The sequence below is a fragment of the Topomyia yanbarensis genome, chromosome 3 (genome assembly GCF_030247195.1).
Source record: "Topomyia yanbarensis strain Yona2022 chromosome 3, ASM3024719v1, whole genome shotgun sequence".
NCBI lineage: Eukaryota > Metazoa > Arthropoda > Insecta > Diptera > Culicidae > Topomyia > Topomyia yanbarensis.
The window spans coordinates 47,440,690-47,447,293 of record NC_080672.1 but is presented as its reverse complement, the minus strand read 5'-3'; the positions used below and the strand labels follow the sequence as shown (position 1 = coordinate 47,447,293).

Genomic DNA, 6,604 nt, shown 5'->3' with positions numbered 1-6,604 from the left:
AGTATTTTGATATCCATTTCAATAGATTTACACTTATTTTGATATGACCTAAAAAGTCAACATACAATCTTATCTTGCCTTACGACGGATTGCAGAATAAGGCACCATATCTTCGATACATAAATCAATAACAACTTCAAATGTAAGTTCACCAAAGCCCTCGAAACAACAAGCTTCACTGTACCAATCAGCCCGGCCGCCTTTCATCTCCCAACTCCCACGACTTTCGCTATACGTGTGCATATTCCATGCTAATGTGGGAGTGCACTTGTGCAAATTTCGCTCCTCAACCGTTGTGTACCTACTCATTGGCTGCCACTCAAACAGCATCAGTCGGTTCAGTAGATACGTGAGGCACCCTACAGAGACACAGCACAACGTGTCTCGCTGAATCGGCAAGCCTTGATTCATGCTTATAGCGCTCGAAGTGGCATGGCAGCATCGGCATCAGTGTCTCGCTAGATGGGCTGCTGGACGCGTCGGATTATGGCTTCATCTTGAGCGAGTTGGCCCGCCCGGAAACTAGGGCAAAAGCAACCCCCGTTCCGATTGAAACAATGTAAATTTATTTGCTGTGTTGTGCAGCGATGGAAAAGTTCAAATTGTAGTGTAACCGGTTTACGTTTACGCGACATCGACCGTTTGCGCTGTAAATGTGGGAAAAATCATTACGTGATCACGTCGCGGGAACAACGAAGAAAATAAAAGATCATCGCCGGTAAAGGTGAAAAGTATGATGAAACAGTAGTGCTGGTTGGTTAGTGTAAAGTATACAGTGTAAGTTCGCTGCAGACCCGAAAATTGAGAATGATTTGGAATCAGTGATTAACACAACGAAGGCGACTTACGACGTATCTGTGGTTGTGGCATCTCGCGTTTTTTCGCGAATCATAAGAACCAGATGATTATCTTTGCATCCTTTTTATCGTCTTCTTAGTGAATGATGTTTTATTTTGTGGGAAAATTAGAAAGCCATCCAAGTGACATCCGTACGTTATTTCATAAATTCATAAACGGTTAGCATGTATCGAAAATTACAAGAGCTGAAACCTACTGAATCGTGCATCGTGAATTTCTTATCTCAGTGATACGATCTGTTACAAAGTGTCTCAACCCTCGGAGAAAAGCGTAACAACGAAGCGAAGGCGGTGATGTCTCGTTATTAATTACAAGTTTGTCAGCAACAAAATACACCATTGTACTTATCATCCTTCATTCATCGAATTATTTTTATACCGTCAGCTCTTGATGTGTTCGGGAATTGGCAACCCAAGACAGACAGACAGACTGACGGGAGTAGGCGGCTATCGGTTTTGCTCTACAAAAAAGATTCCTATCGTCGTGACACAAGTCTTTACTAATTAACTTTTTCTCATACTGCATGCAGTGCATATCCAGTAAACTGGTAGTAAACCAAATTGATAATTTTGTACGCTCTCTGTCTGGACTCTGGGGGTGTGAATACACACCAATAGGCAGTGAATCGTGTTCTTATCTACTAACGATGTAGTTTGTTGATATTTAGTAAGACAGCATGGTGTATACACAGTTGTTGCCATTATGTAGGCCGCGTGTAATGTAAACAAATTGCTTTTGATGTTTTTGCTTGCGCGGGTAAATCACAGTGTGGCCACGCGTCATCTAGGTTGATATATGGGTGCATGTGTGCAGAAATCGTCTTTGAGAAACCAACAACAAATTTGACGTAGTCAGTTTAGCCGGCGTTAGTGTTCGTGTATGTATGTGCAAGTTGAAAGTACCGGTTACGATACCAGATGAACGAGATAGTTTTGCTCGGGATGATCAGATTGTTTGAAATTTTGGCAATGTGTTTGAACAGCGTCAACACGCCGAACAGTCTTGAGATGCCCTGTGGGCTTCAAGGAAGTTACAGCAATCTTTAGAAATTCTCTATGCTACTCAAAGGAGTTCTACTATATCTACAAGTAACCCATTAAAGCGTCAGGGAACTCTATCAAGCTTTAAGAGAATGTAACAAGTTTTGGGAACTTATGAATTAAAGGAAAGTCCGGAAGTTTTGGGAACTTATGAATGAAAGGAAAGTATTTTGAACTTTCTAGAGAATTCAACAAATGTAATTGGTTTTTTGCCGAACTTCAGATTATCTCTATGGGCTTCAGAACAATCCTTTGTGCTTCAGAAAAGACTTATAAGTTTAATGGAAGGAGATCCTACTGAAGGATTCTTACTATCTCGAGAAAGTTGAACGGAAGTAAAAAAAACCTTAATACCTTCTATGAAAAATTAAGCCAGATGTTTCTTGGAATTGATTTCACGTTAGAAAAAGCAATTTAGTCAAAATGAAGGTATTTTCTTATATGTTCATTGCAAATAAATTGCTCAATTCGTTCGAGCAAACGGTTGGACTTTCTTTTCAATTCTCGCCATCATCTGCCGCACACTGGTCAATCTCAGCGGTCATTTTTTCCCAACGCCAAAACACTTCTTCCGCTTGATCATTACCTAATACTTTTGGATTGGGCGGATTTACGAGCAGTTTATCGACGAAAACCAATCTAGTGACGTGGCACCACTGAAATACTTCCCGTCTGTAGTAGCAGTTTGCTAAATCTGGGCAGAGCTTCGCTGGGTTTTTGTGAGCCCTAATGAAAGATAGTATACATTTCTCCAGATACTTTTGCTAATTCAGCTTCGAATCCATCGTGTTGATGATGAAACGCTTTGTTTGGAGTTCTCAGCTACAAATTCCTTGTCAGATCATCAGTTTCTGGGCGAATTCGTCGGCGAGGACAAACTTGGAGGAGAGATAAAAGTTCTGTCCGGGAACGTTCTTGAAATCATGACATGGTATCCACTGTACTTTGTCAGAACCCGGTTGTACAACTTCTGGGCGCCTGTTCTGGTCACTAGATCGTCCTTTTCGGTTGTTTGGAGGCATGAAAGGAACGGTAATCTGCTCATAGTCAGATCCTACAGCTTACACCGTCTTTTGTAAAGACATGCCGGTACAATAGTCCTTGGTTTCGACTTTATTACCATTCAGTTTAGTTGTCGATTTAAAGTTTCAGTGCAACGTTTGCTTTGAATCTTGGTGCTTCAAATTATTGCACTTGCGGAATTGTTTATGAACATCTCTCACGGTAGGGACCGAAACTTTTTTGCGATATTTTAAATTGGCACTTTCAAAACAAATCGCCGTTAAAATATACCGCTAGATGCAAGAACTAGACTTTATGCTACCAAATACAGCGTAGCTTTGTTAATTTCAAAAAAACCAGCTACCCCATAGAAAATTTGACGAAATCGGGTGCTGTGAGGTCGACCAGATTATTTAACCGACCGTCAACATCATAATCGTCAGATTTAATATGTCTAAATCTGTTCCAGTTTTAGACTACCAACTACTTGACCGATTTAATTGGTCGAAATAGACCGGTTTCTACAGGTTTCGTCGGTCATATTTAATTGGCTGTCGCATCGGCCGATTGTGCCGACACAAGCCGATTTAGTTGGTGAGAAAATCGGGAAGATTTTTATGGGGTATCTTAGGGAAAGACTATGCTACGGTATCCTGGGAATCCTATTAATTTCAAGAAAGTTTGAACTTTAAGGGAATTGTTGCGAACTTCAAGACTCATTGTTGTTTTAGGAACTCCAGCGAAATGTTTCGAACTTTAAACTTAGGGACGTCCCACAAATACTAGGAAAGTTCTTCAAACTTTGGAGCCATATTCTATAATTCTCGGGAAAGTCCTACAAACTTCAAGGAAGCAAAATTTAGCGAAGTTTCCGAACTTCAGAAGAGATTTTCAGCCATTATAGACAGTCTATCACGTCACAGGAACTTGACGACAAGCAAAATGTCACCGTCTCGAGAAATCTATCCGATGATATCGGGAGACAAATGGAAGAATCAGCAGTGTAATGACGCCTTCTTAGTGACCTCGGGACAGTAAAGTTCTTAATATTTGTCTTCGATTCTCGAACCCATACGCAGATACACAGAAGTGTTTGTAGACGGCACTCATTAGCTAGGAATCATGAATTAGTGCACGTGTATGTGAACAATATTGTCCGATTTTGGGAACTATTTCACGAGCATGAATGGTCAGTCGTAACTATTATACCAGGAATAATGAACTAGTTTACGAATAAATTACAATTATTTCATGATTTGGTGAACTATTTTCCGAGCACGAGTTGTGACTAATATACTAGGAATCATGAACCAGTTCACGAATACATGAATAATATTTTATGATTTTTTTTAACTATTTCACGAGCACGAAACGGGAGTCGTGACTAATTAATGAATCGGTTCACAATGATTGAAAGGATTCATGAATAATATTAAGAGTTTTGTGGAATAGTCCACGAGAAAATATGTTTTGATTTTGTGAAGTAATTCACAACCGCGAAAACCAGATCATGTCAAGATGTAATAAATCACGAATCAGTTCACGTATTCTTGTACTCTGAATATTGTTCCTAAATCTATGAATTAAATCATGAGTCAGAAAATCGATTAGGTAATGACTTGGCACACTTGGTAATGACACAAACAAAGACTTGGTAATGACACAAACAAAAACAAATATCTCCACTAATAAAAGCATTATGTGGGCGTTACTGAATGGAAATAGAACATAATTATAAAATACATGATTTTTGTTCACGGTAATGTTTTCAAAACGTAAAAACTTGATAGTTTCAGAATTCAAGGTACTTTATTTACGATTTTGGGAGCATTTTGTTTCCATGAAGGATTTGATTACTGAGTAAAGAAGTATCAATTTGAATCAAAGGCGTTCGAATTTGTATGAAAGTTCCGCCAGCTTGAATTTGAATGATCGAAGGAGGCTTTGAATTTGAATTGGTTGCGGTAGACTCAACTGGAAGTTTTCATTTGAAGATAAAATTTTCGCATCACTGATGTTTAGATAATATATGTCAATGACTTCAACATGCCCTCGAAATAAAATTTCTAAATGTAAACTTCAACATGTCCCCAAAACAAACTTGTTAATTGTAGACCGACTGTGGACCAACTTGCTAATCAGGGGACGTTAATTGATCGTCATCCAAGTCTAACTGATATAAATATTTTGCTCGTCATTTTCTTCATATTCATTGAGAATAGACGTCCATCTTCAGCATTCAACTTGTGTAAAATCTCTAACGGTTTCGAAGGTAGTTGGGATATCCAAACCAGGTGCGCTACTGTCGTCATGTTTTTTTGTGGCTGAGTTCGACAGAATTGACAGCATGAATTCTAGCTCAAATGCATCAACCGATATAGTCGGAATCGGTTGTTTTCTTTGAGCAAGATTCCATACTGAATCCATGCAGGATTTCGAACCGGTTCCGGAATGGATTTGACGGATAGTTGGGATAGGTTGGTGTGGCGGTGTTAGTGTTTATCGAATATTAATTCAAATGTTTACACACGTTTTTTTTTTAATATTTTTGTTCGATCATGGATGTCTGTTCTCTGTGATATTAGTAAACGTTCATTCGGGCATTTCGAAGTAGTTAAGCGCCCAAACACTCCGACCATATTGGATGGCGCACGATTGTCAGTGCAGTAAAGATCTTTCTTAAAGAGATTTTTCTAAACCGATGTGTCACTGATTTTTATTAATTTATATTAGTTGGATTAACAAGGGTTATAATTTTGTTTTGTTTCCGTCAAACTGCTTCAAGGGCATAATAGTTTTGCTAACATCTCTCGTGGACTATTCTCAAAAACCGCGAAAACCTGTGATTTTTGCATGATGCAGCTGTAAATGTGTACGTAAGGAGCATAAAAAGTAAGGCCCCATGCGATATTTATGTAAATTTCCAGTAAGAATTTAAAGGCCGCAATTTTGAAATGTGTGTGTTTATTTTTATAAATTTGAAATTAGCTACTGTATCAACATTCCCTGCATCATTGTTAACAATTTTATGTAATAGAGCTAAAATTGGTTGCGTAAGCATTTTAATGTGAATTAAAATCATAATTTTAACTGAAATTCTATGCGCATTGAGATTTATTAACACCTATTGTGTTCTGTTCAAGCACTGCAGGAATATTTCTCCTTTTCGCATACAACTGTAAATATGTGGATGCGTATGTTGTATGGAGCCATTTTTGTACAAAAAGGAAACGTTGATGATGACTTGAACTGGAGATTATGACATGGATTGCAACCCACACGCCAAAGTGCATCAGATTTATCTTTCCGTTAGACTTCACTTTGAACAGATTCTTCGTGAAAGTATTTTTTAGGACCAAACGGGAGCGATCAGTTGAAAATCATTGTATGCCTCACGAATTCAATCAATGTTTCTTATGACCTAAAACGGAATATTGACAGAGGGAAAACCGGAACCCAAATTTTAACTGCTCTTGCTTAGTCGAAAGAGTTTGAATCCTTCGCTGATTTGATTCTGGAGACAACCGAGAAGATAATTCGCCCGCGTCACTGAAAATAAGTGAAAGTTGTCATCTTTCCAAAGCCAATCTCCGACCACAATTTCTATCGACCGATTGAAATGTGCTACTACATCAGGATTCGCCATCCTGACGAAATATGTCCTATTCGAAATTTAGAAAACTAAATAGCGTATTTTAGGTTCT

The 6,604-nt window shown here is 38.6% G+C and overlaps 1 protein-coding gene across 3 annotated transcripts in view; it reads left to right on the top strand.

Annotated features, from left to right (window-relative positions):
• Positions 1-450: 450 nt before the first annotated feature.
• LOC131691188 (venom dipeptidyl peptidase 4) overlaps positions 451-6,604 on the top strand; it is a 63,631-nt gene continuing 57,477 nt past the window's right edge. For 2 of the 3 annotated variants that reach the window (XM_058977403.1, XM_058977402.1), the window contains exon 1: positions 451-777. The gene's annotated coding sequence lies outside the window, so the exon portion shown is untranslated. The remainder of the gene's footprint in view (positions 778-6,604) is intronic. The other variant, XM_058977404.1, reaches the window with a different exon arrangement.